General features: G+C 39.6%; 1 long non-coding RNA gene across 1 annotated transcript; it reads right to left on the bottom strand.

Moving 5' to 3' along the window:
• Nucleotides 1–1456: 1456 nt before the first annotated feature.
• Nucleotides 1457–4351, bottom strand: LOC148113415 (uncharacterized). The gene is made up of 2 exons (XR_015734494.1): nucleotides 3968–4351; nucleotides 1457–3536 (listed from the first exon to the last, which is right to left on the bottom strand). It is a non-coding gene; the product is annotated as an uncharacterized LOC148113415 (long non-coding RNA).
• Nucleotides 4352–9887: the final 5536 nt, after the last annotated feature.

The raw sequence follows: 9887 nt of genomic DNA, 5'->3' as shown, positions 1-9887 counted from the left end.
TGTTACTAATCAGAGCAGGACCTGTAAGCAAGACAAAAAACAGAGAGAAATGTTTCATGCTATTTGTCAACAGGGACCACCTCCCACAAGGCCACTGATTGGCCTTGTGTGTGAAATCCATATAATTCACCAAGATCATTATATTGCTGAAGAAGGTCAGGGTATATTTGCAGAGAGTTTATAGCAAGAACAACAATGAGTGAACAAAGTGGAATTCTCGTTGGATTTGAGGCAACTTCAATTTGTATATATGTGTGCCATATACCATATTTTTCAGAGTATAAAATGCTCCAAAATATAAGATGCACCTAGCTTTTGGGGAGGAAAACAAGGCAAAAAAAAAATCTGCCTCTGCCTCTGCCTCCCAGCAATTTGCCTCTTTGCAGCAAACAGCAAACAGCATGATCAGCTTCAACACAGCCTGATTTTAGCACAAGCAGCTGATTGGTGGTTGGATCTGCCTCCCAGAATAATGCCTATCAGCTGTTCCAGGCTGCGGGGATCGCCGTCGCTGCCCATTGCTTCCGTCACTGCCCATCAGCACTGTGACCTATTGCTGCCTCCATGCACCCCATTTTTGGCCTCCGAGCATCCCCTTTTTGGCCTCCACATGCCCCTTTTTGGGCTCTGCACATCTCATTTTCAGCCCGTTCCAGGCAGCAGTGATTGCCCCTGCTGCTGCCTATCCCCACTGCCTGGAACAGGCTGAAAATGGGGTGCACGGAGGTGGCAATAGGCAGCAGCAGTGATGGGTGGCGATGGCAGCAATGGCGGTCGTGATCCCTGCAGCCTGGAACAGCTGATAGACAGTATTCCAGGAGGCCGATCCAACTGCCAATCAGCTGCTCATGCTAAATCAGGCTGTACTGAAGCTGACTAGGCTGTTTGTTGTTTGCTGCAAGGAGGTAAATTGCTGGGAGGCAGAGGCTGAAGGGCGGGGGCTGGCAGATGGGTGGGGCTTCGGCAACATTTGCTGTATAAGACACACAGACATTTCCACCCACTTTTTGGGGGGTGGGTGGGAGTGCGTCTTATACTCCAAAAAGTACGGTATTTCTTAGCTGATTTTTAAAACATAATAAGAACTGTGTAGCACAGTTAGAATACAATATTGCAGGCTAACTCTGCATTCCACTGCCAGGAGTTTGATCCTGACCAGCTTAAGGTTGACTCAACCTTCCATCCTTCCAAAGTCAATAAAGTGAGGACACAGATTGTTGGGGGCAACATGTTGACTCTGTAAATCACTTAAAGAGTGCTGTAAAGGACTATGAAGTGATACATAAGTCTAAGTGCTATTGCTATAATTGTACCAAGGCAGCAGATAATATAGAAGAATAAATAAGACATACAAAATGCTTTTTGTACCTAAGTACTGCATAGAGACAATCAGGTAGTTTCAGACTTAGGACATTAAGCTTTCTGAGAAACTGTTGAGTGACCACACACACAAAGGTTGAGAATATATGTGGTAACTTTATTGCCTTACATAGTGACATTGTATAGTTTGTTACTTTCAAGTTACAGTGTACTTGGCAGCATATCATTGGCTCACAGAATCTTCCAGGTAACTTAAATCATAGGTTAATCATTACTGCTTGCTTAAGCACTTCTAATATTTAACTATAATTAAAATCTAATACACATCCCACTTCCTCTCTTCCTGTTCCTCTTGTTTACAGAGTTAGGGTCTTATCTTCTAATGTCATTTCCTGGCGCTTACGTGCAAGTAACCTTCCTTATCTGAGGTTTGCCATCCAAGATAGGAAAATCCCTGCACATATGCAGCCTGCAGATTCCTACATGTCTTCTCTTTTTATTTAATTTTGAGGGAACAAAGATTTTTGTAAATATCGCATTTGGTGAGGAGACAGAGAGAGAGGAGCAGGACGAAACATAGCAATTAATGAGGGAATACACTGAATGAAACAACAGCAAGCAACTAACATGACAATAATAATCACAGCATAAAAAAACAACTGCTTAAGCCAGAACCAATCAGGAAGCCAGTTGGTCAACCAGTTCAAAGGAGAGGAAATAGCATGAACATTATTCTGAAAATATGATTGGAGTTTAGCAAGTTCATCTTCAATGGTTTTGTTCAAAGAGTGAACATGAACAGCACATCCATGACGGCCAACAAGTTTACAAAAACCTCCTTGTCGTGCTAACAAATAGTCAATAGCAAAATGTTGCTGGAGCACATCCTGATTCAGGTCCTCAATTTCATGTTGGAGATCACAAACAATAGCAGCAGTGGCATTAACTGATTTCTCCAAACGACATGTTAAACCCAGGATAGAATGTCTATTTTCTTGAGCTATTATTCCAGGGTAAGCCCCTAAGGTGATCACCCCATTAATAGCTCCAGCCACAGCACGGCCAAAGGTATTTAGAGAGGACAGTTGTGTATCAATGATAACTTCATTACATGTAGGACCTAATGGAACACGGCGCCGTCATGAAGAAGAAGAGAGAGCACCAATCTGAACAGGTAGGGAAAAGTAGCCAATAGCAGCACACTGATAGTTCTGAGGGTGTACGTTGGTTGCATATTTGTCAAAAAAAGAACCACATATTAGGGTCCTTTAGTTGCCAGCCAGCACAAATGGATCCAATATCAGTCATATCAGAAGCGTTAAAATAGGAAAATTATCAGGATACATTTCAGGCACAATATTAGGACCATACAAAGAAGAATTAAAGGTTCCCCAGAGCCAATAATAGTCAGTACAATAACTATAATTCCCTACTTTCGATAAACTGCGTTGAGCCTTAGCATAATTATTCCAATTGTTAAGCCAAGTATGGTGAGCATAACAGCAAAAACATAAGCCTCTAGTATATTGATTAGTACGAAGATAACGCCAGCGAACTGAGTTAAGTTGCACTGGGGGCTTGGAAAACAACCAAGAATAATGAATGGTTTGCAATTGGGAAACAATAAAGGAAGATGAAGATATTAAATCAGGTATGAAAGCAACTTGACCAAAAGCCATAAGAGGCTCATAAGACAGGGTGACATTAGCACCGTGAACCAAAAACATATATTGAGCATGACGAACCCAGAGATTAGGATTAAGTTGTATAGGCTGAGTGTCATTCAAAGCAGTAACAGAACCAAGAGAAGACAAGAGAATACAAAAAAGAATTGTGACAGAATTAGCTGTAATAATAGCAAAAACAGCAGCAACTAGATTTTCAGGAGTCTGAGGTACATCAGCTTGAACCAATTGCTGTTGAGCTTGGTATGTTGTGGCCTTCACTTGCCCTCATGTGATTGGCAGGCGTCGTTGATGTTTCGGAAGATGGACCTCCGTTTTGAGAGTCAGATTGAAGTTGGAAATTGGGTTGTGCAGACCCTGATGCCAAGCCATGATAGGGTCGAATGTGCCGAGCAGGGATCCACAAAGGTTGGCAAGTCTGGGGGAGTTCAACCGCCGCGTAACCACGTCCCCAAGTAATTAGACGAGCAGGTCCCTGCCACTCAGGATTAGGAGCAAGGTGATACTTTACTAGCGGTCTTGTCAGTGGTTCTATTACACAAAAATGAACATTAAACGGAACATCTGAAAAGGAATCTACAAGAGTTAAATAATTCCAAGTAAACAAAGCAACAGATAGTAAATGTTGAATCTTTCGCAAATGGTATGGACCAGACTCATGCTGCAGCTGTCTCTGCAAAAAGGACTTAAAGGTTAATAATAGCAAAAACAGGAGTATTCCAGGGGCTAGTAGAGGGTTCCATATGACCAGCAGCTAATTGTTCCTGAACAAGTTGCTGTAAAGCAGATAATTTTTCCATTGAAAGAGGCCATTGCTCCACCCACACGGGGGCAGTAGAGAGCCACTTAAGGGGAAGAGCCATCATCCAAAATCAATTGAGTATTTAAACAAGTAAGTAAATCACAACCCCAAATATTAGTAAGAATATTCAAAATATAAGGTTGCAGGGCAAAGGACTTACCAGCTGCTGTGGAGAATTGAATATCGCACACACTCTGCCAGGCTGCTGTGGACCCACCTACACCCCATAAAGAAGAAACTGACTTCTTAGGCCATTGTACAGGCCACTGTAAAGATGAAATAACAGTAACATCGGCTCCTGTATCAAGCAACCCTTGAAAAGGTTGCTTATTCGAATAGAGAGTTAACAAAGGACGAAAGGAAAAACAGACTGAAGTAAAGCCACAGAAGGAGAGGTAGAACCAAAACCAGCATCCCCACATGCCCCTGTGCCAGGACAAGGGACTTGATAGGGGAGCAAAAGTAATTGAGCAATAGAGGTTTCAGCAGGAAGATTCACCCAAGCCTGAATAAAAAGAGTTCCAGTGTAATCAGAATCAATAACACCAGGGACTACAAAGCATCCCTTTTTATGAGTTGAAGATCAAGGCAAGATAAGACCCAGTAAACCAGAGGGAAGAGGGCCTTTAAATTGAGAAGGAATCAATTTAACCTCCAAGGGAAATTTAAATTCCACAGATTCCTGAGTTATTAAATCGAGTCCAGCACTACCTGCTGTGGCTGGGACTGCAGAGGAAAGGCTGTGGGGGGAGACATGACTACGGGAAAGGCACTCTTTTGGCTCTGGGTGGGTGCCACACCCATTGGCAAGTTTCCCAACCGAAAACGGCACTGATTAGCCCAATGAAATCCTTTTTTACAAATTGGGCATTTTTTAGAAGGGCGATTTTGAGAGGCTGCAGGAGTCGAGCGACAGTCCTTTTGAAAATGTCCAGGTTTACCACATTTAAAGCAATTGCCAGCAGGACGTTGCCCTTTTTGTATAGCAGCAGCCAAAAGATGCATTTTATAAGTTTAAGAACCAATATCCTGGCAAACTCGCAGCATGTCAGCCAAAGTATAATGATTGGTAGCTTTTAAGGGCTGCAAGGCTCGCTTACAATCAGCATTGGCATTTTCAATAGCTAATTGCCGAAGAAGTTCCCCTGCAGCTTCCTGATGATCAAATTGTTGATGAATAGCTTTAGACAATCTCTCTACAAAATCAGCATAGGGCTCACTAGCCCCCTGTCTAATGTTAGAAAAAATTGCTCGTGGTTCCCCAGCCTGAGGTACCTTTAAAAAGGCACGAAATGCACATTCAGAAACAATAGTTAAGGCGGCCGGGGGAAGCCCAGTTTGGGCAGGAATTGAGGCAAATTGACCTGAGCCAAAGAGTTGTTCCACCGTGTATGCTCCTCCACCCCCCAGAGCAGCAGCCTGAGCATGTCTCATAAATTCACTTTCCCAGACAACATATTGCATTGAAGTCAAAATCATTCGGAAAACTTGCTTCCAATCCTCAGGAATCATATTATATCCATTTTTTATTCCTTCTACCAAGTCTCTAGTAAAATTACCACCGATGCCATACTCTGTATCAGCCTTTTTTAGTTCTCTTAAAATTTGATAAGGTAACCCTTCCCATTCCGCTATCTGCTGTCCTGCCAATTGGCCCTGGCCCTGATGATATTGTACAGGACATACAGACAATAATTCAGCAAGTTCTGTCCCAGGCATGGAGGAATCCTGTTTACAGGATTTCACCATTTTTTGAAAAGAAGATTGAACAGCAGAGTCAGAAGATTTAGTAATCTGACCTGTGTCAGTAGGAGCTGAAGGAGGCAGAGTCAGATAGTCCGGGGAGGAAGAAAGACAGACAACAGCATTGGAGTAACATGGAGGTGGAGAAGTTAAAAGAGACAGTTCAGTATTTCCAAATTTTTCCACTGCATATCTACATAAATGCCATACATGCAAAATCTCTACCTTAGCTCTTGACTCAGTATGTAAAACTTTCCCAATTTTTTCCCAATCAGATAATCTTAAAGACCCCTTTTCAAGATAGCATAAACACTGATTTGCAATCTCCTGGATCAGCCTTAAGAGACTGCATTGTGACACATCAGTGTGATTTTTCTTAAGTAAATAGCTTAATTCTTCAACATGCTTTCTTTGTTCTTCAGAAAGCGAGGACCCCATTACTTACAGAAACCTTTAAAAGGTTGAAGAAACCACGAGTATTTACAGAAACCTTTAAAAGGTTGAAGATACCACACGGGTTGACGGTGCACCAAATCCTTGCTGGACGAAGTAAGGGTCCCTGTTCAAGCGCCACTTGTTGAGTGACCACACACACAAAGGTTGAGAATATATGTGGTAACTTTATTGCCTTACATAGTGACATTATATAGTTTGTTACTTTCAAGTTACAGTGTACTTGGCAGCATATCATTGGCTCACAGAATCTTCCAGGTAACTTAAATCATAGATTAATCATTACTGCTTGCTTAAGCACTTCTAATATTTAGCTATAATTAAAATCTAACACACATCCCACTTCCTCTCTTCCTGTTCCTCTTGTTTACAGAGTTAGGGTCTTATCTTCTAATGTCATTCCCTGGCGCTTACGTGCAAGTAATCTTCCTTATCTGAGGTTTGCCATCCAAGATAGGAAAATCCCTGCACATATGCAGACTGCAGATTCCTACAAGAAACATTCTGTTCAACATTGTTCTTGGATTTTTCTTCAAGTCCTTCCATAATTATGCTACTGCATCCTGTAGTTTCTTATACAGACACCCAAATTGTAATTAGTATAAGCCAATGAATGTTGATTCGGAAACACTGGCTATTGAAATACCAGTTGACAAATTCCTTATGTGTATAATTACACTTGACCAAATAAAGCATTCAATTTAATTCAATTCTTAATGTTGTTTTAGACTAAAGGGGTTAGAACAGGCTTGGGCCATCTTTTGAAAATAGCAGTTAGACTTAAGAGTTTTGGAGAGCCAAAGCAACTCAGTAAGTGAAGGAAAAGATGAATATGGGATAGGACTGTTTCCTTGGGTTTGGAGGAACAGCTGCGGGCATGTTTCCTTCCATTTGTGTGGCTTAGGTTGCAGTTTTCATGCACTTCATTCCTTCAAATAATGAGAAATTTGCTGTCAGTTTTCAGCAAAACTGGTCAGATGGGACCACCAAGAAAAGGTTGCTGCAAGTTGCTGACTGCTGTATTAGAGAGAGAACTTGCCAAATATCAAGAAATAGGCCTACTCAAAAAGTTAAAACAGTAAAAATCCATGTCTGGCATCTGAAAAAACCCACAATCCTATATTTGTTTCCTAATCAAATAAGTGCTGGATAGGTTTCTGAAGGAGGTGATCAATCAAAGCTTCTCATTTTTATATTTTTAGTCATTCAGGGAGCCACAAAGATATGGAAAATTATCTCTCAGGGATAAGACCTAATCAATGATAATTCTTATCGATAAAATTGTCCCAAAGGAGATCACCATTTTGAGCATGTATTGATTTTTTTTTTAATTCTAGAAGACATGCAACCCTTCATTTCTACTATTTTGCTTTTTACTGTTTAATGGCTACACACAGAGACTCTATTTTAAAGTATGTTATAGCAGGAGTATTTGTATATAAATATTGTTATATAACTATGAATTCATCTCACTTTGGTCTATGAATCAGATGTTCTTTGTTTTGAATACACAAACAGAGGGACAACTTTTCTGAAGGTTGTGATGTGGTATAATATTGGTGTAGCAATACTTCTTTCCATATGCCTAACATTATTTTTTAACCTAAATAATTGATTTCTTCCATTAGTCAAGGATCCCTGAAGTGGAGATCATTGATTGTACATTCTTCCCTTTCATCTGCAAAACCAGAGGATACTGACAGCTGATTCCTTCTTCAATCCTGGTGATTGTTGTTTCAATTAATGCCATAAAATTTGTGCACAGGACATACAGTATATGGTAATAGCTTTCTCCCCCAACTCCTTGTAAATGCTTCTTAGCACCTGATGTTTATGGCAACATTTTAACTTTGCCCAGTGATAAAATCTAGTCCACCCCAAATATTTTGTCTACCACTGAAGATATATTGAGGTAGAATGTCAGCTTTTTAATAATAATGTAATATTGCAATTTACCAGATTCCTACTCCATCCCTGCAAAAAAATTAGATTTTCAAAAGGGCTGGGATAATTATCTTCAAGAAGCATTTAATAAAATTCTTTAGAGTCCTGGAACTTCAGCACTTTCTTGTATTTCAGGATTGGCTCTGACACTGATTAATGTTGTGTGGTCTTTTTGGTGAATTGAATTTATTACTTTCTCACTCTGCTCTGATTTGTTGGAAACTGCTGCTATGGTCCTACTGCCTTTATGGATGATCCATTTTCTAATTGGTATGAACTGATGTGTCACCCTGCCTCCTGCCTCCTTGACTTAAGTCAGTTATTATTCTTTTCCATTCCCTTACAGAGATTCATTCTCCAATTCTTGGACCTTGTCTCCTATTTGCAATGGTCTGAATTTACCTCCTACCGACTCCCTGTTCAAAATAAATAATAAAATGAAATAAAATAAAATAAAAATCCAACGATTTTCAGACGCAAAATTTCCTACTTTTTGCCTTTACGCCTATGTGAAGAAAACTATGTGAAGTTTTCTTCACATAGTTTCCCATTGCAATCTCACAGATTTTAGTTGCAAACAAAGGACATGTAGTCAGATACTTGTGCAGAAAAACATGCAAGGTTTCTGTTACTTCACAAGTGGTGAAAAATCAGGGATGGGCACTGATAAATGACATTCTTTGCATTCTTCTATTGGTCAGCTGGAAGTGGGGAAAGGAGGAACAGTTTTGGGTTGCTAATGTTGTCTGAGTGTTCCCTGCATTTCAAAGCTGGCAGAACAGAAGATGAATGCATATTTTATTCATTTTTATGACAGACTGGAAGGTGGAGGTATTATGTGAAAGTGCTGGTATTGTTCATATTCCACTCCAGGGTGTTTGTAATAGAATTCATATTCCTTTTGCTTAGATGCAATTTTACCCCAATAACCAGAAAACCAGTTTGTCTACAACAAATTGGTAGAGACATCTTTCATTGGGAATGGTTTAGACAGAAATAACTAGTGACTCCACATAAGGTTTCTGTTGACTAGAAGTAGCCTCAGTAACATCTGTGTGATTCGTTTATGTGGTGACTTGATTTGCTATGAATGTGGAAACCAAGCTCTGGTTCATAAAGTGTTTGTAAGAACTGCCTTGGAATAATTTGGTTGTCAGGAATGGCTCAGCTTATATTAAAATGCAAATGGAAATGCAAATCATAATTTTTTTCTCCTTAACACAGGTTTATAATAATATTAATAATGAAAACACAAGAAGACCCAGTGAGATGCCAACATAAGCCTACAGTATATGCAAATATTAAAGTGAAAAATGTATTGCCACATATTAAGAACCTTTACAGGCATTATGTACTAGTGATAATTAAATTTGCCATGATTAAGCAGGTATTCAGAATGAATTTCTGAATCAATTTCATTGATTCTATGTGTGGGCATTAATTTCATTGGTTTTTGTTCATCCACAAAATATTTGAAGAATTTATTTATCCTATAGATAGAATGATAGGTTTATTAAGGTATGTTTCATTTTTTTTTTTTTTTGCCAATCTGCAACAAGAATAACGTATTCCCTCGTTGAGATATCGGACAAGATAATTTCTCTGTGTGTATGTGATTGAACACTAGAGTCTCCAGGAACTGGAAAAATGGAATACCATGAAAGACTAGATGTTGGGTTTTTTTTTTTCATTAATTTGGAACAGAAGTATTTCACAACTGAGGCTTGAACTGGATGAGAAAGTGATGTGGTAACATAATAGAATGTGTGATTGATTAAAATGAAGCAAATAATAAGGCTGTTCAAAGCCTATCACATCATCTTTTCTTTTTACAATTTTCTTGAAATAGTCACATGCCATTCTAAATCCTATGTAAATCAATCTCCAAAACAGTACAAAAAATGCTGAATCAGTTTTCAGGTAACAAACTCTAAAACACC

The sequence above is a fragment of the Pantherophis guttatus genome, chromosome 5, assembly GCF_059756535.1.
Source record: "Pantherophis guttatus breed Tessera chromosome 5, ASM5975653v1, whole genome shotgun sequence".
Taxonomy (NCBI): domain Eukaryota; kingdom Metazoa; phylum Chordata; class Lepidosauria; order Squamata; family Colubridae; genus Pantherophis; species Pantherophis guttatus.
This window is presented reverse-complemented; position numbering and strand designations above follow the sequence as displayed.